The sequence below is a fragment of the Pogona vitticeps genome, chromosome 1 (assembly GCF_051106095.1).
Source record: "Pogona vitticeps strain Pit_001003342236 chromosome 1, PviZW2.1, whole genome shotgun sequence".
Lineage (NCBI taxonomy): Eukaryota > Metazoa > Chordata > Lepidosauria > Squamata > Agamidae > Pogona > Pogona vitticeps.
The window spans coordinates 217,426,225-217,452,158 of NC_135783.1; the positions used below are offsets into that span (position 1 = coordinate 217,426,225).

General features: G+C 41.3%; 1 long non-coding RNA gene across 1 annotated transcript in view; it reads left to right on the forward strand.

Annotated features, from left to right (window-relative positions):
- The first annotated feature begins 4,496 nt into the window (after window positions 1-4,496).
- LOC144583307 (uncharacterized) overlaps window positions 4,497-25,934 on the forward strand; it is a 52,403-nt gene continuing 30,965 nt past the window's right edge. The window contains exon 1 of the long non-coding RNA XR_013537028.1: window positions 4,497-25,813. This is a non-coding gene — a long non-coding RNA (uncharacterized LOC144583307). The remainder of the gene's footprint in view (window positions 25,814-25,934) is intronic.

Here is a 25,934-nt window from a genome sequence, read left to right on the forward strand (position 1 = left end):
CCAGATTACTGAGAAACATGTTTGAACTTGCTTATGGGTTCAAATATAGGTTGCAGAGAAAATATGAAATGTCATAGAAATCCTCCTTCTACATGTAATATGTGCACACGCACACAGAGAGGGGGACAGCGAGCCAATAAGGTGTCTTTTCTGTTTGCCCTTATTTGTTAGTTTCTCAGCCAGAGTGATCCTCTACAGATTTTTATACAAGCTAAGGCCATATATAACTTCCCCCCCCCTCTCTGTCCTTGGGGATGACATGTGATTTTTCCTTTCACCTCATACTGTGAGATCTTGCCTCTTCCGGAAACCATGATTTGTACCCCTATACTACTGGATGGGCAAAAATAAATATACTGTATGTTTAAAAATATACTCCCTTAAGCATTCCTACAACAGTTGATCTCGGAGGCATGTGACAGATTTAGAGGCCATAATGGTATATGGAATGTGATGCATAGGCTTTTTACTGACCACCATGCGGACTGTCCCACATTACAGTACTCATTTGGCGGCTTCCTTGTTTCAGAGGTGTGCAGCTATTCCAGAGGTACTAAGAGAAACTAAATCTTGACACATTTTAAATATGCTTTAAAGATGTAATCAGTTGTTTAGGGAGAAAAACCCCAGCTTGCTATAGCAGCTGACAACCCAAATTCCAGTAGCACTACTTTGAGAAAATTTTCCTCCGCCAGCTTCTTGACTAAATTTACTTCATAAATGCATATATCAACTTCTGTTGTGCTGAGTCAACAGACTTGGGCCCCAGTGATGTTATCAGGCACAAATAATAGCCCATGAAAAATTATTTACCAGGTAGTCCTTTCCCAAATGAAAACCAGTTTATTCAACTTAATTCAGTTTCTCTCTCCCGGCTGGCAAGACTGACTCGGCCTCCAGCAGAAAGGTATTTGGCTGAAGTCAGAAAAGGCGGATGTGTGGGATTTTGTCTTTTCTTCTTCCTTTCCTAACGATACATAAACATTCAGTTAAAACTATAAGAAATATGTTGTTGTACAGAACGACTTCGGTCGAGCAGGTTTGCATAGCAGGTAATTGGTTTGAGCCAAACTGGACAGCTGTTTCAGAAACGTTCAATATATTCACGAAGGCTTTCAAGGACGGGATCTAATGGTTGTTGTGGGTATTTCGGGCTCTTTGGCCGTGTTCTGAAGGTTGTTCTTCCTAATGTTTCGCCAGTCTCTGTGGCCAGCATCTTCAGAGGACAGCACTCTGTGCTCTCTGAAGATGCCGGCCACAGAGACTGGTGAAATGTTAGGAAGAACAACCTTCAGAACACGGCCAAAGAGCCCGAAAAACCCACAACAACCATGTTTCAGAAACCTTCCCATTTACAGTGTTCTGCAGTGCTCGAAACAAAATTCAGTACAGATTCACACACCATTGTGAAAGCAGGTCATGCATGTTTTTAATTTTGTAGAAGGCAGAATTTAGGCAACAGTAGAAGACCCTACTTTGTGCCCAGCAGGGAGAACAAAAATAATTTTGTTGACACAGACAGCTGTGAGTGAGATATCTAGAAAAAGTGGGATGATTTCTCTTTGATATATGGCTGGAATTGGAATTAATTTGACTCTTGCAAAATATTGGGGACATTTCAGCACTGAACCTCTGAAGCCGACTAGTTTTGGTGGCTGCTAAAGAGGCCCTTTCAAGGAACAAGACACAAGAGCAACTGTAAAGCTGTCTCAATTCATGGTCTTTGAAATATAAAACTGTGAACTCCGACCACCAAGAAATGTCAGGCATGCCAAGGGATGTTTACAGCAACTTAAACCCACCGGTTCCTTCAGCATGCCTTGTGCAATTCTTTGTGCTAAATAACAGTACCATAGTTCACTTTGATTATGATCTCTGAATGGAAGTAGTATTTTTATTTAATCTTTCACTGTTCATGCAACATAAAAGAATACATTTTCATAATGCACATCAGAATCAGGGAGGAGGGAAACGTTTGCAATGGGTCCACAAGATTTTAAGAAAACCACATAATGTATACAGAACACTTTCCCAAAAATAAAGGATCCAGTATATTTTGATGAATGGTTACTGGAAATTTTTGCTTTCCTATGTATGCCATATGTAATTATAATGCTGATCCGGGGGAGATGTAGGGAATGGATGAGCTTGTCTTTTAATTGTTTGTTTTGTGTGCTGTGATAACAGGAGTAAAATATCATAGCATACAGACATTGTGTACATTTATGTAAGTGAGTGGCACTTCATCCATTCAGCTGTTCTACAGTGTGTTGAAAATACAGCCGCTGCCAGCCTAACAGTGCAAAGCTTTTATAATTGAAATATTAATTCTCCAATTATCCTTCTTTAAACAATTCTTTCACCTGTCCTGCAACCAGTGGTATCAGAGAAATGAAAACTCTAAGAAAAGCAAGAGACAGTACTGTACGTGCGTGGGTTTGGAGGAGGAGGAGGAGGAAGAATTGGAAGAGAAGGGGAGGGAAGGGAAAGAATGAGAGAAAATGAGGTAGAATGGTTAAAAAAATCTGATCACACTTGCAATTCATTCTGATGTGTCAATTGCTGGTTTTAATAAGGTTGGTATGAACAAGAAGGAAAGGCAGCAACAAAGGAATTAGAAAAGATAATCAAGTGTAGGGATATGTGTTGCTGGAGAACATGACTAAGATCATTCATACTCTTGTATTTCTGATCACCATGTATGGGTGTGAAAGCTGAACAGTTAAGAAAGTTGGCCGGGAGTGTGGGTGGAGAGATTAATTTGAAATATGGTGCTGGAGGAGAGCTTTTTGAATGCTTGGATTGCCAGAGATGCATATAAGTGAGTCCTAGATAGGAAAAGGTGGAAGGCAGCAGGAAAAGAGGAAGACCAAATATGAGACAGATTGACTCCCTAAAGGAAGCTACAGGCTTGAATCTATAAGAGTTGAGCAGGGCTGTTGAGGACAGAACATTTTGGAGATCACTGATTCATAGGGTCACCATAAGTTGGAGGCAATTTGAGGGGATATAACACAGGAAAATGGACAATAAGGGCTCATAAATAGACATAGGATATTCATTTTTGTATCCCTGGGGTTACAAATAAGAATATTGGTATCAGAGGTGCCTGGGAAGTCCAGTCCCTCCCCTCTGCGCCAGCACATCCAATTATTGGTTACTGCACGGTGCACATGGCCAGTGTCATCCCCATAACGCCAATCGTGGAAGTAGCCTGGCTGGTGCTTCCCTGCCTCCCTGTGCAGCCCACCATTCTGGCGAGGAGGCAGGATGACAAGTCTCCTTCTTCAGCTGTTGAATGATCAGCTGTGTGGGGAGGTGGGGAAGCATTGGCTGGGCTGCTTCCACAATTGGTTCAATGGGAATGACACTGGCCATGCATGCTGTGCTGCAACTAGTAGGACCTGCTGGTTCGGGGGGAGAGAGTGGACTTCCTGGCAACTGTGGTGCTGATATTATTCCTCAGAGATATGAATACTGTATGAATATCTCATGTCTACTCATATGGTGTGATTTTACTGGATTCTTGTTAAATAAGCAGAGGCCTGATTTGATCAGAATTCTAACCACAGATTAGTTTTATAGATAAAAACCAGTTCAGATCTGAGGTCTGCAAGCTCTCGCCTTTCCTCTTGTAGTTCACAGCCATGAGGCAGAGATTGGAATCATCCACTTCCAGCCTTAAATTAAACACATTTATGACCTCCTGTTCACATTGCTTGGGAGATCATCTTCAGAGTCACTTCCTAGGGAATCCTTGCCAAATGACACGAGGCTGTAATCACTGAAGGGAGGGCCCCTCTCACTCGTGGAATCCTCTTCAACAAGCAGGATCCATTGTGACCCTTTGTGCACTAGATGAAGGCCTTCTTATTCTCCTGACCTTTCCAGTCTTAAACCAATGAAAGGGTCCAGTGTGGATCAGATAGATCAGAGCGGGCAGCAGAGATGGGGGTATACGAATACGAATATCCCCGCACAGGTGGTGTTAACGTGGGTCCAGCCCCATGGGGCCAGAAGGTCCACTCACCGATCCACCACAGAGATCACAAGTGGCGTGATTCTACCAATGGCTTTGCAGCACGCGATCCACTCACCACTCCTGGCAGGAGGCGGAAAGACAAGTCTCGCTGCAAGGTCGAAGAGTGGCGAGCGGATCGCGCACTGCAGAACTATTGGTAGACTCACAACATCCATGTTCACAGCGGATTGGTGAGTGGACTGTCTGGCCCCATGGGGCTGGATCCTCGTTAATGCCACCTATGTGGGGATATTCGTATACGAATACAAATACCTCCATCTCTAGTGGACAGTCCCTGGGACCTGTACCACCCCAACCCTCTTTTTCTGACCAAAAAAGAAGAAGGGTGGTTTGGCATTCATTGCAGCTCTTGGACACCTCCAGTATGGACACTACCCTTTTAAAATTGGCAGCAACACCATTTAATACCCCAAATGTCCATCTTTCAAAAAAAGGAAGCTGGTATCTAACATTTTGAGGCAGTTTAGACAGTCTTCATGAATCCTGAAGGCCCTGAGGGCAGAAAATTTTATCCTCAGACCCTTCAAAGTTGTTCCCTTTTAAATTATGGATTTTAAGTCCAGGTGGTTTGAATGGTAGAGAATTAGACCCATGCCAGTGTATCCAGATGTGGATGGGTGTTAGTGCAAAGCACGTCAACAAGGGAGGGCCACCTGGATGTCGCTGTTGCCTGCCTCAACGCGCTGCAGCCCCGTACAGGCCTGTAACAGGCAAGTAGCAAAAAGGATTGTCCTGACTGACACAAGTGGCAAGATTTGTAAGTAACTGTGGTCAGGTCACTCCCTCAGTAACAGAACATACTGCAAGGTTAGTTGTACTATAAGGTGGAACTAACAAGAGGGTCCAAGGAATTCATGGGGAGGGGGCAGCTTGAGTCTCTCCAAATGTTGTTGCACGGAAGGTGTCATCATCACTCACCATTGGCAATGCTGACTGAGGGCAATTGTAGTCCAGCAACAATGAGATGGGGCCAGACACTCTTTGCCACAGAATCAGATTATCCTCGGCTAAACTGAGAATGCGCCTGAGCATGCCTTGATAACTTTTGGAGACTGCGTTGGAAAATTTCAAAGTGGAAAACGTGTATTCATGAACACAGAGAAATTTTAGCTGGTCCATAAAACCATAAGCATAGTATGCCGGCAGTTTAAAACAGCCAGCCAGACATACATGTTTTCCTGTTTATTGATGTAGAACACACTTCTGATGGAGGAGGATAACCCATCATCTTTCATCCTTCTGAACAGAAAGGCCTACTGATAAATAAGCCTGAGGCACCTAACTGGTGGATTATTAATCAAAGGTTTTGGGGGAAAATGTTCTGCTGAATGTCTTGCACTAAGTGCAACACTTCAACAGACATTCTGTTCTTCACAATTACAGTACGGAATGTATATATTTTATACAAAACCAGTCACAGATTGTTACATGTGCCCTTCTCTGAATGTGTCAGAACCTTGAAGTCACCATAAGAAATGGTGGCATGTGGGTTGGAAATATACCAAAGGAGACCAAGAAAGAGGGAGAGGGGACAGTGTGGGGTGAGGAAGAAGGAGGAAATGAATCTAATGGAAAATAATGTTGTTTACTTCCTTGCTGATTCTTGCACAGCCATGAAAAAAAGAGAAACATGTATCATACCACATAATATTTGTCATTCACACTGCAAAATCACACACAGAGAAAGCAACAGAAAACTTTTAAAACCACAAATGAGATAAGTACAAAAAAAAGCCCTCACTCAGTATCAGCCCTAACCATCTGTAAGGTTAAATGCAACCACATGCATATTGGCCTGTTATCTGATTGAACTTCAGTGGAGAGAGAGGTCCTGCCAGTGTCGTAATGTAGGATTGTCTCATTGGTGCAAGCATGGTTGTTGGCAAACAGAGGGCAGGTTTTCTTCATGGGGATAACCACCAGTGGTTGGTTTATGGGCATGAGCCGGTGTCATCATGCTAGTGGGATTTTCCCCTCAGCAGAAGCTCAGTGGGATGCAGGCCTTCAAGTAGGATTAGGATTAGGCATCTTTCAGTCTTGAGAGACTATGGTAATGTGTTCTGTATGGACAACTTGGAACAGTGTATAAAAGCCAAGTGTGCTGCTTATATACCACTTCAAGCACTCTCTGGGCGGTTTACAAGTTAATTATGCAGGCTACACATTGCCCCCCCTCCCGGCAAGGTGGGTACTCATTTTACCGACCTCAGAAGGATAGAAGGCTAAGTCAATCTTGAGCCAGCTACCTGGGATTGAAACCCAGGTCGTGAGCACAGTTTTGGCTGCAGTTTAACCACTGCGCCACGAGGCTCAGTGTGGCTGAAGTATAGTGTGGCTGAAAAGGCCAATACGACACACACTGAAGACAAATACAATCTGTCCCCTGTCCAGTTCCCTGATTTTGCTGGGTTCGAGACTGCCTCTTTGCTTCAGCATGCTGGACAAGGGTCTCTTCAAAATGGGAGAGGCCATGATGCACCGCCTGCTTCCAGGCTGAACGCTCAGATGTCAGGGTTTCCCATCTGTTGAGGTCCATTCCTAAGGCCTTCAGATCCCACTTGCAGATATCCTTCTATTGCAGCTGTGGTCTCTCTCTGGGGTGCTTTCCCTGCACTGATTCTCCATACAGGAGATCTTTTGGAATCCGACCATCAGCCATTCTCACGACATGCCCAAGCCAACATAGACATTGGTCGCTGTTTAAGTAATGTATACATGCTAGAAATTCCAGCTCATCCCAGGACTACTCTATTTGGAACTTTGTCCTGCCAGGTGATACCCAAAATGTGTTGGAGACAATGCATATGGAACATGTTCAGCTTCTTTTCTTGCCATGCACGAAGGGTCCAGGACTCACTGCAGTACAGGAGTGGGCTCAGGACACAGGCTCTATAGACCTGGATCTTGGTATATGCTGTCATCTTCTTATTAAGCCATACTCTGTGAGTCTAGAGAACATGGTAGCTGCTTTGCCAATGCATTTATCCAGCTCAACATCTAGGGAGAGAGTGTCAGAGATTGTTGAGCCAAGGTACACAAAGTCATGAACAACCTCCAATTCTTGTGTGGAGATGGTAATAGAGGGAGGTGAGTCCACACCCTAGCCCATGACTTGTGTTTTCTTCAGGTTAATCCAAAGTCTTGGCATGCCTTGCTAAAACGATTCATGAACTGTTGGAGGTCTTCAGCATAGTGGGCAACAACAGCTGCATCATCGGTGAAGAGGAAGTCTCACGTGCATTTCACCTGGTCTTTGGTGAAAGTTCATCTAGAGAGATTAAAGAGCTTTCCATCTGATCTGGTCCAGAGATAGACACCTTCTGTTGCAGTTCCAAAGGTGTGCTTCAGCATGACAGTAAAAAAGATCCCAAACACGGTCGGCGCGAGGGCACAGCCCTGTTTCACTCTGCTTTGGATGTCAAAGGGATCTGATGTTGAGTCAAAAACTACAGTGCCCTTCATTTTCTCATGAAAGGACCTGATGATGTTAAGGAGTTGAGGTGGACATACAATCTTGGGAAATATTTTAAAAAGGCCATCCTTGCTAACCAAATCAAAGGCCTTTGTGAGATCTATGAATGCCACAAAGAGTGGCTGTTTTTGTTCCCTACATTTCTCCTGCAACTGAGAGAGAATACCATGTCAGTGGTGGATCTATTAGCTCGAAATCCACACTGTAATTCTGGATAGACTCTGTCTGCAAGTACCTGGAGTCTCTTCAACACAACATGGGCAAGCAATGCTGAGAAGAGAGACGCCACAGTAGTTATTGTGGTCCCCTCTGTCTTCTTTGTTCTTATACAATGTGATGATGTTTGCATCCTTCATGTCCTGTGGTACTCCACCTACCCTCCAGCAAAGACAAAAGATTTCATACAGCTCGGTGGTGATGATCTCTTTAGCAGGGACGTTATCCTTCCTGGGTGCCTTGTCGGAGGCGAGGGAATCCAAGGCCACTTTTATTTCTGCTAAAGTTGGTTCGCTGCCCAACTCTTCCAAGACAGGCAGGCACTCAATGTTATTTAGTGTTTCTTTGGTTAAAACATTCTCTCTGGAATATAGCTCAGAGTAATGCTGCACCCAGTATCCCATCTGCTGCGCTCAGTCCTGGATGATCATGCCTGTAGCAGGCTTCAAGGGAGCAGATTTCTTCTGTATTTGATCTAAAGCTTGCTTGATACCGTCATACATTCCCTTGATGTTACCTGTGTCCGCTGCTATCTGTATCTGAGAGCAGAACTGAAGCCAATAATTGTTGGAACATCTCCTGGTAGACTGTTGGACTTTGCTATGAGCAAGTCGAAGCACCTGAAAGTTGTATTCACTAGGACAGGCTTTGTATACTGCTAGAGCTCTCCTCTTTTCCTTGATGGCTGGCATCAACTCCTCCGAATGGCTTTCGAACCAGTCTTCCATATTTTTGGTCTTCTTGCCAAATGTGGACAAGGTGGTGTTATAAACAGTGTTCTTGAAATGTTCCCATCATTCAGGTGCATTTGCATCAGCCAGGTCTGGAAGGGTTTCCTCTAGTGCTTGGGCAAATTCCTCCAGTTTTTTTTTGATCACAGTGAATTAATTGGTCAGTAAATTAAAAAAAGGGAGGAAGTCTGATCCTACCCCCAAAACTTTCCTGGCCCATAGTTGTATGCAATGCTATTTCGCTTTCCTATTTACCAGATCAGAGAATTTCTTCTGTCAGCCCACATTTAAAGCCAAAACCCCGCCCCTCAGACCTTGCAGTCAGGGAGAACAAAGGTCAGCCTAGAAGAAAATACCTCACCAAATAAAATGTCCTCCCAAACACAGCTCACCTCCTGCCTCAGCTCCTCTTCAGGAAAAGGGCGGCCTTCAAATAATAGGCATATATATATTATTTATCTGTTTTTTTTGTAGAGCATTTTTTGTCATTCTCCTCCTCTTTGAAAAAAAAAAGCTTTCAGTGGTTTGCAGAATTGAAGATGGTCCGTCCTCTCAGGCTTAAAATGTAAACAACATCGTACAGATTAAAAGGACTTGGGAGGGAGGCCACAGCCCTGTAACTGTGTGAAGGGAACTAGAAGTTTTCTTATGTCCCCAAATGATCGAAGTCATCCCTCATTAGCTGGAATCCAATAATAACTACAGTAGGTCCCTTGAATCAGTGAAAATTTGGTGAATCAACTCCTCTATAAGTGTCATTGATTCAACAGGCCTACTTGCATTGACACTTAATACTGGATTTCAGCCATTAAATGACCTATTGTTTTAGAATGCCTGCATAATTAAAAACAACAGCAACCAACTGATTAAATGCAAGTAACAAATTGCTACAGTTATATTTATATTTGTTTCCAATTGTAAGGGGAAAAACCCTTACAAACTAAGGGAAAGAAATAGTATAAATGAATAGCATAGATGGAATCAAAGCAAACAACTGTGATATTTTAATTTAATTTAAAAGATGGTTAATGTTAATACTTTTGAGGTGTTTATCACTATTCTGCCAATTTTGAATTAGCCCTTATAGGAGAGATTCAGAGTTCAGTATCCAAACATAAGAGTCTGCTTGCCAGTAAGACAGAAACAGCTTCCCAAAGGAGACTTTCAGGATTTCTGATCTTCCTCAGACAACAGATTTTAAAGAGGAAGACAATTTCTTTTCTGGAAACCCCCTCCCCGCCACATTTGATTTTCCCCAAGGAAGTCATGGTTATGACAGATATGACAATTGTGATTCATGTACTCCTCAAGAAAAAATAAATAAATAAAAGAAATGGAAGCTTGTTGTTTATTCACTTTTCTGCACTTCTAATCTGGCCAGCTTCCCTTAAAATAAATATTTTTTGTAATGCAGAAATATTGTTTTGTTTATCCTGGACATTTTATTGCTATTGGTTTCACCATCATGTTTCTCCAGGGTATAAAACCCATCAGTTACAAATAATACTAATGCAGATGAAGAGAAAGCATTTTGATAAAAGGGGAAAAAAGAATTAAGCAATCCTCAAAGAAATTCACTTATAATCTTCAAGCCCTCCCCATCTGATAGACAATGTATTTCGTTGCCTTCACTTCAGAGCGTAAAGTGCCTGCACCTTTTAGTGCAAAATGGAACTAACCTAATTTTGTTTCCCTTCTTCTGGTAGTTTCAAAGTTATATAAATGTTATCTCACTTACTCTTGCAGTTTCAAAATGACATAAAACAGCCCATCTGTCAAAAAGTAACAAGATTGTCTTTAGACTCCTCCACTTTCCTACCTGCAGTTTTACAATAACAGGAAATTTGGATCCAGACTAATACTCAAGAGTTCCTAGCTCTCTGCCACTGTCAAGAAGCATTCTGAAACTTTAGGTTAGTAGCTGCAGCTTTCCCCATGCGTACTGCCTTAAGCTAAAAAAAGGGAAAATGATAGGAAACAAACATGAATCCTGTTCAGGCATTCAAGGTGGGATTAATATGAGCATGTCACCATAAAGAACAGGGTAATCCTCACCCTTCCTTCATCACTGTCTTCTTGGGGAAAGCATTACGAAAAGGAGAGTATTCTCTGTGCAGTTTCTCTGTAGAATCAGGCAACAAGATTTTCCACCTGGAGAGCCTCACATATAGCAGAGGCTCTCCTTAGACTATCTCAACTTGTGAGAAGAAAGCAATGAGGTAATGGGGTGGGGATATTCTACCAAAAAACTGAGCTTAAGCCTATTCTGAATGCCTGCACAGGGCTTCAATTAACCCATGCCTTTCTATTGAGTGGTCTCTGACTTTTGGAAATGGAGTTTCAAATGTCTGTTAAATCTTCTTGGTCAGAGTTGACAATTGAGAGGGTCCACACTATCTGTGCACCAAGGAATTCACATTACTCCCCATGCATTGAGGGGATGGTTTTCCTCACCTACATGGTTAAGGCACCTTCACCCAGTGCCAGTGAAACCAACTCCAACATATGTGCCCTTCATCCATTTAGGTAGAGTGCATCAGAAAGTGCTATTAATGCACACCCTTTTATAAGCATAGTGGTCTTTCATTCAAAGGTGGACCCAGGTTAGATCAGGACCACTTCTTGCATGGAGGTGTTATATATATTTTTGTTTTCTTAATGTTCATCTGCACTCCTGCTTTCACACTTTCTTCAGTCACTTTCACTAAAAGTCCTTTCGAGTCATTGCTGCTTTCTGCCAATAAGAGGATGTCATGTGCATATCCTAAAATATTAATGATTCTTCCACCAGTTTTCATTCCTCCTTCATCCTAATTCAATCTGGCTTTCTGTATATGTTCTGCATACAAATTGAACAGATAGGGGGATAAAAGTCAACCTTGTCTGATATTTTTGCCTGTAGGAAACCATTCTGTCTCTCCATATTCTATTCGAATGGTAGTTTCTGGTCTCCAGTACAGGTTACACATTTGAACAATCAAGTGCTGAGGTACACCTGTTTCTTTAAGAACAACCGATAATTTCCAGTGATCCACATAGTCAAAGGCTTTGCTGTCGTCTCCAAAGCATAGACAGATCTTCTCCTGAAACTCTCCAGTAGCCAGCAGATATTTATTATATTATCTTGAATATCTCTTCCTTTTTGGAATACATCACCCTGACCTCAGAGTGACCAGCCTCCAGTGTTCTACACTACTATGCAAGGCATCTTACCACTGTAGAACAGGAAGTGACTTTAAACATAGTGATCCTCTGTTTTAAAGTGACCTGGCTGTCAATAAAAAAAAGGTGTCAGTGTTTAGGGGACTGTCAGCTGAGTGAGAGAATGGCTCTGTGCTGTAGTATTAATGACAACAGAAGAATGTGAGCACACATAAAAAGAAGGAGGCAGTCTATCTGCTATATGTAAAGATACTGAAATATATGGCTTTGGGTGTCTTCTTTCTTTATGGTTTACAGGTCTTCATAACTATAGTAATACAGCATTTAATCCAAATGTTATATAATAAATATATAACAATATACAAGATTTCTAATAATAATAATAATTCCAGTTATTAATAAGTTCACATCAGTTGTCCTCCTGGCAACAACAGCAGGATCTATTATTGTGCGTCAATGTGATGCCCAGGGGTCAATTTGTCAGAAATCTAAGCGGAGGAGAAAGCAGTTTCTGACAAAGATTGAGAAAGTTACTTCTGTGAGCTAAAGCTCCTTGGTTCCTCTATAGCCATGCTGATTGGAGCCGACTGGGAGTCATATTCTGAAAAAGGAACTTTTCCAAGGTCAGGTTCTAGTCTTACTACAACCATGGAAGAAAATCAGATGAGGCTGTTGATATTTAACTAGAGGAAAAGCATAAACTTTATTTTTTTTTTAAAAAAGGCTGAAATCTTGTTGAGCTCTTACACAAAAGGCATACATTTTGGAGGCAAATGGCCCTACATCTCCATAGGTGTTATCTGTTGCGTACTAGGTTGTGCAACGTGACATTTCTGAACTTGAGGCAGTTTGCTCCAAAAGTTACTCCTTTGACGTAACAGCAAAACAGGATTTCAGCCTACAGCTGCGAAACTTTAACTTTTTAAATTCAGTTTTTTTTTCAGCACCTTTGTATATGGTCGATCTTTTTATCTATCAAACTAGTTCCCATTAGTTCTTGCTTTGCAAAAACATTTTCTCCGAAAAAGTAATTTAGTCTTAATGATGTTTTATTTCAAGGCAGACAATTGTTTGTGCCGTTATTCCCTTATTGACTAAGAGTCTTCAACTAGGAGAAATTTCCATGGCCTTCCAATACTGTCCTTTATGTCTGTATTTTGAAACTGTCTGCAGCTCAGCCTTGACTTCATTGTTGTCTTACTTTTTCCTCTCAAATGTGCTGAACTCTGAATGTACTTTTTCTACAGACAAGACTTGGCTGCGGGTTCTATCCAGACCTATTTAACTCAAGGGCAAATCTTTCACCTTGTCCTTTGGGGCTGAGAACTAACTTTCAAGACTGAGGTATTCTGTACAGTGCCCTCCTCTTCCCTGTGAACACAGCGAACGGGTCATTGTCAGGGCAACGGATCATTGCAGGGCATATTCTACTGCATTTATGGTTGTATGGGGAAGCGTTGACGCCACCTGTTATTTTTTAAGAAGCTGAGTTTACCTGCCTTGAAAAAAATTGCTGGAATTCATTATTTCAGTAGGAGTAACTCATGTCCTCCTGCTGAGATGCTTCCCTTTCTGAAATCAATTGCAAAACATGTAAGGTCAAAATGCTCCCATGTGAAATGAAACAATTATATTCCTTCTAGAAGAGCACCCACTCTCCTAAGAATTGTAAGTGCCTTATCATGAACTTGCATTGTGATTGACTAACCATTATATAATGTCATGGTCTGGTTTTGCTTAAAAGATTGTGTGCTTCTCAAAGGTTGTTCTCTCTAACCTGGTACTCTGTCATGCTGTAATTTAAAACCAGTGTCCTCTATTGAGACCAGAGCTGGGGGAAGTTGTCTTTTTGGCCTACAGTTCCCAGAATCCTCCAGCCAGCATGGGTACTGGCCAACTTGATTAGGAGATTCTGGAAGAAGTAGTCTGAAGAAGTAATTTTGCCACTCTCCGATTGAAATGTTCAGGTACAGCACAATGTGGTTGCTCGGCATTTGACTTCCGTGCTTGTAGTGCTAAACCAAAAGGCCTGAAATGGGTCAGAAAGCAACTACACAAGCTTGCAAATTTAATCAAGAAATTGCTGTTCACTATACCCAATTTTGGCTTGTCTCACAGTTGGATAAGCAGAACGAAAAGACTATTGTGGGCTCACCTTGTTACATGTGAACATGGAGAGCTGAATTGAATGGACTTTGTCAAACTAAACTGGAAGTATGCTAGGAACTCTGAAATCATCAACAAGGTCACTGAGGAGAACCTGGATCCTTTCCCCTCTCCTTGTTCACCTCCAGAGTGGAGCAACACTACTACAGATCCAGCATTCATGGAATTAAAAAGATGTCTAGCAGTTTGAAATGAGGGAAGCAGGAAGCATAGGTAATATAGCAGATTGAGCTGCTGGCAAATACTGTAAATGAAAGCTTGTCCACCTAGTAAAACCCAAGGCCTTCCCCTGGACATTCCAACCACTGCGGTGGTAAGGAAGGCCCAGACTGAGGTCACCATACAATATATATTGTATAGTGACCTCAGTCCGGGTCAGTCTATATATACATATACCACCTTGTAGCCACTTTACCAGCCATTTTTGCTGGAATGTAGGATGAAGAGAAAGACTTACAGTACATTGTTGTTTGGATAACCTTGTTGTTTTCTGGTAAAATTGTCTTTTTCTTTGTTCTTTTACACTGTTTAGTTTACTAAACTTTACTGAATTATTATCAGCTCACTAGGATTGAGTGCATGTATGTGCAATTGTGATTGGTATATGGCTTTGAGTGATTAAAACAGACAATTAGGATGTTAGTTTGGGTTCCATCCCACCCACCCCTGTTGTATTCCTTCCTTCCTTCCTTCCTTCCTTCCTTCCTTCCTTCCTTCCTTCCTTCCTTCCTTCCTTCCTTCCTTCCTTCCTTCCTTCCTTCCTTCCTTCCTTCCTTCCTTCCTTCCTTCCTTCCTTCCTTCCTTCCTTCCTTCTCTTACAAAGTGTTAAGGGTAGCCAGGCTTCCTCTACCAGCCTAGGTTTTCACACTCCCTGCCATTTTAAGGCGTACCATCTCCCCGAAATTGACGGTGTTGTATAGCCCACACATTACCTTCCATTTGTGTGTTTTTTTTAACCAAGATATGCAAATACCCATATAATATTGGAGACCTGGAGCGGGTCAGAATGCCTCTTAGAAGGTAGAGGGCAGGTTGGCCCCATTCTGTACACCCTTTATTAAGCTACAGAACAGTTTGAGAGACTTCTAGCTCCTCCTCCAGTAAATATCATACTTTCCTTCGCCACTGGCACCGACTCAGCATCTTCATTAGTTTCTCATTCCATGTATGCAATTTTTAAAATTTTAATATTTTTAACCCCACAAGTACCAGATCCAATCTGAAGGATCTCTCTGTATGAGGCAGCTCTTTGTTTGCCCTGTGGTTGCCCTGGAAACACACAAATACACCTTATTCAGCCTGTATTTTCACATTTCTCCAAAGACAGCATGCATCCCTACTTATTATAGGATTTTAAAATTGTAAATTACCTTGTGTATGCCTTAACATAGACAATTGGGATATGGGTAGCAATTATGTCTACTTATTGCCCTCCCTCTTTCCTTCCCTCTCCCTGAAAATTCTGAGATCTGAGCATCCACAATGGGTAGAAGTCTCTTTCTGCCCACACATCAGTATTACTGATTTTAAAATAAATTAAAAAAACTTTTTGAAAAGTGGCAATGAAGCACATGTTTTCCTTGTCTCCAGATATTCCTAGGTGATGATTGCCAAAGGGTCAGTGTTATCAAGGACAGATCTCTATTCTCCTTATGTTAGTGCATTATACTTCAGTAAATGAAAGAGCCCAAACTGTTTCTTCATCTTCATTATTACATGTCCTGCCCTCTGGGATGATCAGGAACAGATGCTGCCCCTCCTCTGTATGACTACTTTTTAAGAATCTGAAAAGTGCTATCATCTCGTCATATAAACCTTACCTTTACTGTTTCTATGGACTACACATGTACTGTATATGTGTGTGTAACAGAAGCCCTGATATGTAATTTGTGCTTCTATAGTGTTAATGTCTCTGCAAAGATAGGAAAGGTTAATTTTTTGGGAGCATGACTCGTAAGTTCTGCAGCCAATTGTACAATTCTGCCAAGGGGTTCTGGAAGCTGAAATTTAAAAAAAGTTTCCCATTGGTGGGTTCCCATGACAGAACTTCAGTGCTTCTAATGCAGTGGTCCCTGATGTCCTTGGACTACAACTCCTAGACATCCTGGCCAGCACAGCCAGTGTTGAAGGCTTCTGGAAGTTTAGTCCAATAACATCTAGGGACTCAAGATTGGGAACCACTGCTCTAATGGGACCTGATCTATAGAATCTCGGAAGGCTCAGAAACAATCCTATTCAAGAGAGTTGGTGACAGTGAGTAAAATTTGGAACACTGGCCAAATTGCTAAGTACAAAATGATTCTCTTAGATTTGCAAAAAGTTTTAAGCTAGAAGCACAGTGCTGAATCATTGATGAGCGATATTATCTACTCAGATGGATTGGTTCCATCTGCTGCAATAATAAAAACAATAATCCTTGGCAATTACATATCCTGTACGATTTTGAAAGTGCTATGCAAACATTAACTAATCTGAAAACCAGCTGATAATACATTTTTAAAATGAGAGTTTGTATCAAAGTTTGGCAGTGGTCATCTGGACTTTTAAACAATTTCAGCAGACCAAGATTTGCAGCTGAGGTGGAGTCCATGGATCACAGGTTGCTTGGTATATCTCCAAGCTCAGTAGCGACCTTGTAGCTCCAGCATGAGAAACAACATCCCTTCTGGCCAATACTGTAGTGTGTTTCCAAATAAGGGGTCTTTAAAATGGCAGCGTAGTGTGCTTTTCAGCTTCCCCCCACTCCAAGGTCTGAGCAGAGGAGGAAAAGTAATGCACATTAACCAATGTTCTTAGTAAATGTAATTAATATGTGATTTGTGAGATTATTAACAAAAGTGTGTATGTGTGTCCTGATTCTTGCCCTCTAGAGGAAACCATGAGTTTCAGAGTTTTTGTCTCTTTCCGCAAGCAAGTACACACAACTCAAAAGGGTGCATCCTTGAAAACTGTATGCAAACACTGTTTAGTCAGTGAAAAAATGCATTAAAATAACGGAGTCTTGCAGGACCATAAAGAGATAGGCCATAATCCTCTTTGACTATGTTGTGTACTCAAACTCTCTGTTGAGCAAACAGTTGGACTTCTTCCAGACTTGCCCAAAAAGAGATATGCAAGCGTAAGACCTGTTAGCAGCAAACAGAGTGGTCCTTGGTTTGCCTAATAGCAAGTCTGAGATCTCCAGGAGCACTATGCTAGCAGGACATCACATTCTGCAGAAACAGGCAGGATTTATAGGCCTAACAGGTTGTATTTGAAATTGGCTTTTGTGGACAACAACACCTATTTCACAAGCTGCACCTGAGGAAGTGAACTACCGTCCACAGAAGCAGATGGAAAATAAAAACCTGTTCAGTCTCTAAGGTGCCAGAAAACACTCTGGAAATTCATATATAAAATGTGTGTGCTAAGGAGGAACAGAGTAAAAACAGTGGACACCTTGCAAAAACAGTGCATACCAAAGTGTTGAACAAAAATGTCTGCCCAGGAACGAAAAACAATAACAGCCAAAGGCTTGCATGCCAGCATGAAAGAAGGATGGGAAGAAAATGGAAGTGAGGGGAAAGAAAATAAAATCAAGGCAGAGCTTATTGTACCTCTAGGTGTAAGGAATATGCTTCTTTCCTGATCTCTTGTACTACATACAAATATGCTGTTTTTTGTTTATTGAAAGAGATGTCCAGTGTTTGCTCACAAACAGCCTTTTCCAAGCTTAAAAAAGAGCAACGTGACCCTCAAAACTGACCTGTACGTAACTGGAGTCCCACAAATGCTCTCCCTCAGAACTTTTTGCGCCTGCCTTGCCTGTGAAGAGCTGCATTGTGCCATCATCTTTCGATGATGCAAGTCTCTTGGGTCTTTTTTAAGGAGAAAGGCAGGTTAAAAATATTGTAAATAAATAAATAGATGAGGGTTCTCATAGCAATCTCATCTGTTTCCAGATTTGCCGGCACACAGTAGTGACTATGAACATTAAGATGGCATCCTTGGTCTTACACACTGTTTTGGAGATTATATTATATTATATTCCTAAAAATAAAATGCTTTACAATCCAATCTTATGAATATTTTCTCAGAGGTCCTACTGAATTCAAAGAGGTAATGGGGTTACCGCCTGAATATCTACTTGCATCCCACTGAACTTGCTTCTGAAAGTACCTCCTAAAGCTCAGCTATATATCCCATTGAAATGCTTAGGATCAGAAAAGAATGCAGTTACCAGACATATGATGCACATGTTTGCTTTAACATGTAAAGAAACTGAAATTCCTTTTTTTAAAAAGATGCAAGTTAAATATTATTACATTCATAGACAACGTATTTATATGGAGGAGTAAAACAATATTATTTAACTTAGTAAAATTCAAATTTTAAAAGATTAGGAGCTTTTCCAGCTGAGATGGTCAAACCTGTTTAATTTGTATAATGTAGGTTTTTTTGCTAGGGACAAGATTTTATTCTAGTTAACGTTTTTTCTATGCTAGGTATTTGGTTTCATTCATTATAATGTGGTTTTTAATGTGTTCTAATGTGTTGTGGACCACCCAGAGAGTGAGTGCACTGTGGGGCAGTGTACAAGCTGAATAAGTAAATAAAAAAATAAATAAATCCAGTCTATTTATCTAACTGTTCTTAGGCAAGAAGTTAAAGTGCTTGATATTGCTAAGGATTTGTGATAAGCTTCGCTCATACAATAATTATGAGATGCATATGGCGTCTGTGTTTTACCCGTGTCTGTTTACATATCCAGCCACACATATATAATCTGAAATAATTTGCATGATTGTTAAATAGCTAGGCCTCACATTTCGTAGTCTGATTTCATTGTGCTATGTTTTATGTCCTTGGCAGACAAGGTGTTCCCGAAGTTATTTTTTGTAAATTTGCTTATTTATTTACACCATAGATTAGACCTAGAGTACTATTGGAAACTTGCTTTAAACAAATGACATTAATGTCCTTAACACCCCTCCAAGCATGACGCACTAGCATCTAAACAGGCTAGATTGAATAGGGCAGCATGTGTTTTCTGTACATAATATACAGACTCTAGCATAGAATTGCTTCTGGCATTGTGTTTTTACCTCATAATAATTATACAAATGTACAAAGAATAAAGAATGCATCTTTCAAAATGATTATCCTTTCAGTACAGAAGAAATAGGGGTGTTTGTGTATATTTGTAGGACTGGTAAGTAAAAAATTGTACAAACCTCTTGGGTAGTTATGCTGGTGTTAAGTAGAGTTGCAGTGGTAAGTTGCCAGAAGTTAACTAGTCACTGTTTGCATGCTTCTTTGTGTACCAGTGTGATTGGGTTCGTTCAAATCTTTGGGCAGTTCCTCATTTTTGGCGGGAAATAAAGACGGAGACGTATTGACTGAACTCATGGTCTTGCTTTTATTTGTTTCCAGCTTCTTTATAACTATCCCAAGCAGAGCAAAACAAGATAACTCTGGCAAAAGGCCATAACTAGGTGTCACAAACTCTTGTCTATAGTCTGGATAACCTATTGGGGTGCTGGGCCAAAACGCTCCTTGTCGGTGGGCTTCCGGAGTGGTGCAGTCCTCACCGTACAAATTGTTCCACAACATGGGTGTCTAGCCCAGTCCCCTTCCTTTGCTGGTTGACTGTAAGTGGAGTCCGGACAGATTACTCGCTTTCCTCTCCCTTGCCCGCCTAGGAATATGATGACGGTTCCCTCCTGGGTTTCCACCACCACCTCTCCTTCTCTCTTTGGCACCGGATCCAGCAACAGTCCTCCTACTCTCAAGTTTGGGAAATCCTTCAGCAATTCTCGCGATTTCTCATAACCTCTATTCTGATCACTTTCTTCTTTCCTTCTCATTCTCTCTCCTCTAGCTTACTGCCGTACCACTGTTCTCCTCTCACATTTATACCTTCCTCCTCCCATACTGACATTCTATGCTCCTCCCCTTTTCCCTCTCCTCCACCAAACATATCTCAACCTTCTCCTTTTTCTCTTCCACCTTCTCCATCTCTTCTTGTACACTCTCTTTTCCTTTGGACATTTGTGACTCACCACCCTCTTCCTCCTCAATTACAGCCTCTATTACTAAGGATGGCTTACTTTCCTTTATCTCTCCTTCACAACCAGTCACATCAGTTGAGTATGGGGAGGGATACAAGCAGCAATTCCCTAATTAGTAGCAATATGCCCGTTTGATTTCTACCATTGCAGGTACGCTAGTGGGACTAATCAGTAACATTCTGCCTTATGTATTCAATATTTTGAAATTGGCAGATGAGAACCAATTCCTCTTGTTCATAATGCATCTGTTTGCATTTTATAGGAGGATATAACACACCAAGCTTGGTTTTCTTTAGCACATGATGTCCGCAATGTGGCATCCCTGGTCTTGCGAAGGGTTATTTTGGGTGCAAGGAGGGCTGCCAGCTATAGGGAGAAGAGGCTTAAAAGCCCCCATGCACAGAGTACTTCTTTTGGTTGTTGTGGGTTTTTCGGGCTTCTTGGCCGTGCTCTGAAGGTGGTTTTTCCTAACGTTTCGCCAGTCTCTGTGGCCGGCATCTTCAGAGGACAGCAAACTGCTGTCCTCTGAAGATGCTGGCCACAGAGACTGGCGAAACGTTAGGAAAAACCACCTTCAGAACAAAGCCTTCGTGAATACAGAGTGCTTCTTTGTTAGGATCTTGGCCTCACTTTCAGACAAAAAGCTTCTTCTAACACACATTGTTATAATGGTTGCAGAGAATTTCCTCAGCAAATATTATTTCTATCAGTAAGTGTTGAGATAACCTGATTCTCTGCTTTGCTGGGTGGATCGGGGAAGAGTTCGAGGTTTGCCTCTGATGATCCTTGGTAGAGCACCAACAAACTCAAGGGTACAGGTGGAGTTCTGTTCCCTGGAGGTTACCGTAGGCCACACCAACCCTGCAAATACTACTCTAAAAATGGATGGGCAGAATGGTCCTCTACTGTAGAGAAGATGGGCCTATAGAGTAGGTGAGGGCAGCTTTAGGCCTTGGATTGCTTGAGGAGCCCAGGATAGGATGATAAACCCCAGGCCCCTCAGTGTTTCCTTGCTGAGAAAATACTTGTTTTCCTGGTCCCTTTTAAATTTGCATTTGCAGGGTGGGTGTGTCCTGGGGGAGAGAAAAAGAGTGAGTCCATATTTGTATGTGTCACATAATAAATGTGGTATTGGGACTTGAGATTATTTACACATATCAGAGAAGCAAGAACCCACCCCTTTCTCATAGGGTTACAATGCAATTCACATGATTTAAGATTGTTGAATGCATGGCCCCTCCCCTCAAGGCCTGATGCAATTTAATGCCATCTTGTTGCAGTTCAAATCAGCATTTTTACTGAGCCTGGACTGCCCTGGTGCAAAATGTGCAGGCCAGATATGGTCCATACACTATACCACAACATACAGAATCTAGATCATCTCTTTTCATTGCATTCACTCTTGCATTAGAACTGGAGAACTGTTAGCATTTGGACAGACAGGAGTGGATGCTTCCTTTTCACATGGATTGCTTTTTGAGACATTAGTCTGACAGGAAGACAGAGACAGACTCTAGGGCAGTGATCAAAGCTGTTTATTTAATTACTGGAACATTAAGTTCTTCCATATAGAGCGATGAGCTAAAAGGTTTTCTGTGAAAAGGACCAACAATAAAATATCAAGACAGACCTTTACATTTTACAAAACACTCTGTACCACAAAGGGCATTAGAGTAAGCAGTTTGTTTTATTGTCATGGCATACAATGCAGAACCATGTTAATATGGTAATACATGGCAATACATTTCAGTGTGCATGGTAAAAAGCCTGCAGGTACATTGGATGGTTCAAGTACACATCATGTCATCTGGTTTTACTGTGTTTCTTCAATGGAAAAATGTGATGTGCATATTCATAAAACTAGTCATCAGCGTAGCAGCTAAACAACAAGCAAATAAGGAAACCCTACAACAGATTTATAAATACTTTTATAAGTTGTGGTCTCCTCTCCTCTTCTTGTGCTGCTTTTCAGGAAGGAGGTAGATGTCACTGGTTGCAGAATCACAGCATAATTGGTCTGAGGAAGTAGATGTGACCAACTTCCTTAATCCTACTCTGCTGGGATTCTGTGGCTGGTCGGCCTCCTTAACATGTTCTTCTTTCTGGCCCTGCTGTGCTATGCCACAAGACTCTCTCAGTCAGCAGTATGATGGTAGATTGTATTGTATTGTATTGCATTAGACACAATGTGAAGCCATATATACAGTATTGCATATTACTACTTCTGATAATCTATAATCAGTGTTGAAACTCATTGACATTGTGTCTAAGGAGCCTTGTGACTGCTCTGGTGTTTTAGGTGTTTACTGCTCATGGAAAGGGCCATAGCTCAGTTACAGCGCACCTGCTTTGCATCCAAAGGTCCAAGGTTGAGTTCCTAAATACATCAGAAAAATTTCATCAATTAACGGGCAACATGAAGAGCTTTCGGGGCATCAAAACTTCAAAGGCACATGTTGAAGGACATAAATACATTGACATAGGTGTGAAGTTGCATGTTCTTTTCCACACTCACAGTGTTGGCGTGAAACCTCCATTTTCTTAGATTTATCTTGTTTCTACCAACTCTAGTCCATAGCCTATTAAGTGACATCCAAGTATCCCAGTTCTCTGTGTGGTGATGGTGGTCGGTACACTTTCCTGGGGTTCCATCCAGTGTAAGAGGTGGATAGTTCTTTCTTTCATGTTATAGTCCTGATATACTCTGCTGTTCTGTCAGAATTCATGGACATGTTGAAAAACCTTTTCCTTGATTTCAACCTGGGAGGGGTGGGATGGTAGCTGAAAAGTGGTTGTGCATTTGATATAGATACTTTGAGTCTTTCAATATCAGCTGTTACCTTTCTCCATATGTCACTGGGCACAATGCCTGCTAGGCAGTTGATTTTTATTAATAGCGTTTGGCTTCATGCATCCAATAATGATTCTCCAGCTATCACTGAATTGCATGTCTGCCTATTTTACAAGGGCTTAAATATACTACATATTTGTCTGCAAAGTAGTATAGGGCCAAGGCTGTAGTTTTCGGTATTTGTGGTTGTTTGCTTCAACTGGTTCCCAATAGTTTTTGAAGAATATTGTTCTTTGTGGAGACCTTTTGCTTTGTATTTTGTTAGTGTTTCTTATATGCCAGGGTACAAGCCAAAGTAATGCCTAGGTTGGGGCCTGAAGAAGAATCAGGTCGTTCAAACACACCTTCAGTGGACCCATTTCAACAATGACTCCCTTAGGGCAACAGTTAGAATTTCTCTACAAGAGTTCTATGTCATTGCGTTTACTCATGATGAGTAAACATAACTTCTGATATTCCTTTATATATTTAATGTGCAGCAAAAGAAGAAGCTACTTGACCAACCTTTCTGATAGGAGGATTCACATTTTTGCTTCCTTAATGTTTAATGAAACTAATGTTTAATGAAACATGAGTTTCATTAAACATTAAGTGAGCAAGAATATGAATCCTCCTATGTATCAGAGGATTTAGTTTAATGTTGGTGGATAAAGGAAGCAAAACAGGACTGGAAGAATTGATATAAAACCCATTCTACATTACTGTCATAACACTGTTGTTATTTGCTATCAAGTTGCCTTCGACTTATGGTGACCCTATGGATGAGTGATCTCCAAAATGTTTTGTCTGTAACAGTCCTGCTCTGCTCTTGCAAATGCTTCACTCTAAGACTTGTGTAGTTCTTCTGTAGTCATGACTTTGGTCTTCTTAACACTCAACCACAGTCCTGCTCTGGCACTTTCTTCTTTCACATTCATTAGAAGTCGTTTCACGTCATTGCTGCTTTCTGTCAGTAAGAGGATGCCATCTGCATGTCTTAAAATATTAACAGCTCTTCCACCAATTTTCATTCCCTTTTCATCTGAATCTAGTCTGGCTTTCCTTATAATATGTTCTGCATAAAGACTGAACAGATCAGGGCACAACACACACCGTTGTCTGACACCTTTGCCTATAAGAAACCATTCTGTCTCTCCATATTCAATCCTAACGGTAGTTTGTTTTCCACAACACAGGTCACACATCAGGACAATCAAGTGCTGAGGCACACCCATTTCCTTCAGAACAACCCAGAGTTTCTCATAATCCACACAGTCAAAGGCTTTGTTGTCATCTATGAAGCATAGACTGAGCTTCTTCTAAAATTCTTTGGTTCGCTCCAATAGCCAGCCGTTATTTGCAATATGGTCTCAAGTGCCTTTTCCTAAAACTGGACCCACAATTTCAATGGAGGTATGACCACACAGAAGTTTGTCCTGGGTTGGTGTGACCCTAGTGCACCCTGGCGTTTAAATTACTGTCACCATTAACAGATAAATGTTTACAAATCCTGGGAATTGCATTTCAGGCCACACACATCCCTTCTCTCTCAGCCTTCTCTGCCTTTATCACCACTCTTTTATGCTTTTGCCTGCACTGAATCCCCCCTCCCAGTGCTGTGAGTGAAATAGCACTGCATTAACAAGACATGGTAGGCACGAATTAGCGCTGTATCAGTTTAGCACTATAGTATTAGGAAATTTACTTTTTAAAAGAAATACAAATTACAAATTCCATTGTAGTTGCAGCTGTTGCTGTTGTGAGAAGTCAGGCAAAAGGAGTAGGATTCACCACGCCCCACTCTGATCATTATCAGTGATATCAACTGGACATGCTCAGCATCTGCCCCAAATAAATGAAATAGATGATCCCAAAAGCCAAAGGCAAGACAAAATAATGCAACTGGAGGTGCTGCAAAGAACCCAAAACCAAATCCAGAGCCCTGCTGGCTGAGCAAAATATACAACGTATGCATACCAGGAGACGAGAGCTACTTGCAGTTAGCACTAACATTTTGTAGTCGGTAGAATTAATAATGAAAGGAACAGTGAGAAAGCACAAGGCGCAGGACAAATACCCATCTACTGGCGCCCTGCCATTCTTCGTTCTATTCATGAAAATAAGTCCAAACTCTTTTACTGAATGTTAACATGTTCATTTGTCCCTATGTCCATTTTCACATCTGATCTCTTTGAGGGTCACCGAACCAGCCTGTTCCCTGCAGAGATATCATGTTCAGCTTCTTTTTAAAGCTGAGTGCTTTTATTCATTTATGTTAAGTAGTTTTTAAAACAGATCTCCTTTTTAAAAAAAGGGCGGAAGAAAGGGAAGAAAGAAAAAGATTTTTCTTAAAGAAAAAACACACACCAGTAAGGCTGACAAATGCGTTAAGCTCATTTATTTAGCTGAATTGGGAAACTGCCTAAGACTCACTTCCATGGAATAACCTCCGTATACGTACGGTATGTATATTTATATATAAATAAAGCACTCAGATGCTGCTTGTACGGCATACCTAAGTTACCAGCTGTGTAACCGAACAGGAAGGAATCCACAGCTTAGCTGCAGCCCAGCATAATAAATGAGGTTGTTTGTCTTGTAATAATGGAATGATAATTGTGATAATTTCAGAAGTCGCTCTCATGCAGCCCCCTGAGATCTCGTGCTTGCTTCCCATTGTTTAAATATGTATGCTGTCTCCCAGAGAGTGTCTTCTTGATGAGAAAATGTAAGTACAGACAGGCTGGGAAAGATCATGAGAAGCTTCATGTCTTTTCTTTTCTGTCAGAAGCCTTTAAATGACAGAGTGAAGTTTCACCTGCATTTGCTTTGCCAGTGGTATAACGAAGCTTTGGCAGAGAGAAGAAAGGAAAAGAGGACTTTAAGAAGGATTGCCTTGTTTGGCAAGGCTAAGCAGGTCTTCTGCGACTTGTATAATGCCAGTAAACTGTCTAGTAAAACCATGGCACAGAGATATATAAAGATGGCTAATGAGAAAATAATCGATTCTTGATATTGATTTTCACTTTCTCTCTTATCTAGGCATGAAGGGTTTATTAAATTCCCCACCAAAACCATTTAAGGACACAATGCTTTCCTTGAGTTGTGATGGCTGAGGGCCCATAGGATTCCATGGAAGCCCAGGTACACAGGCAAAGTTGAGAAAGTTGAGCAATAACAGCTTTATTTGTGTTGATTAGCTTATCTTTGAGGGGAAATCATGCATGATTGCATATTTCACTTAATTTCCCCTAAGAAAAGAAGT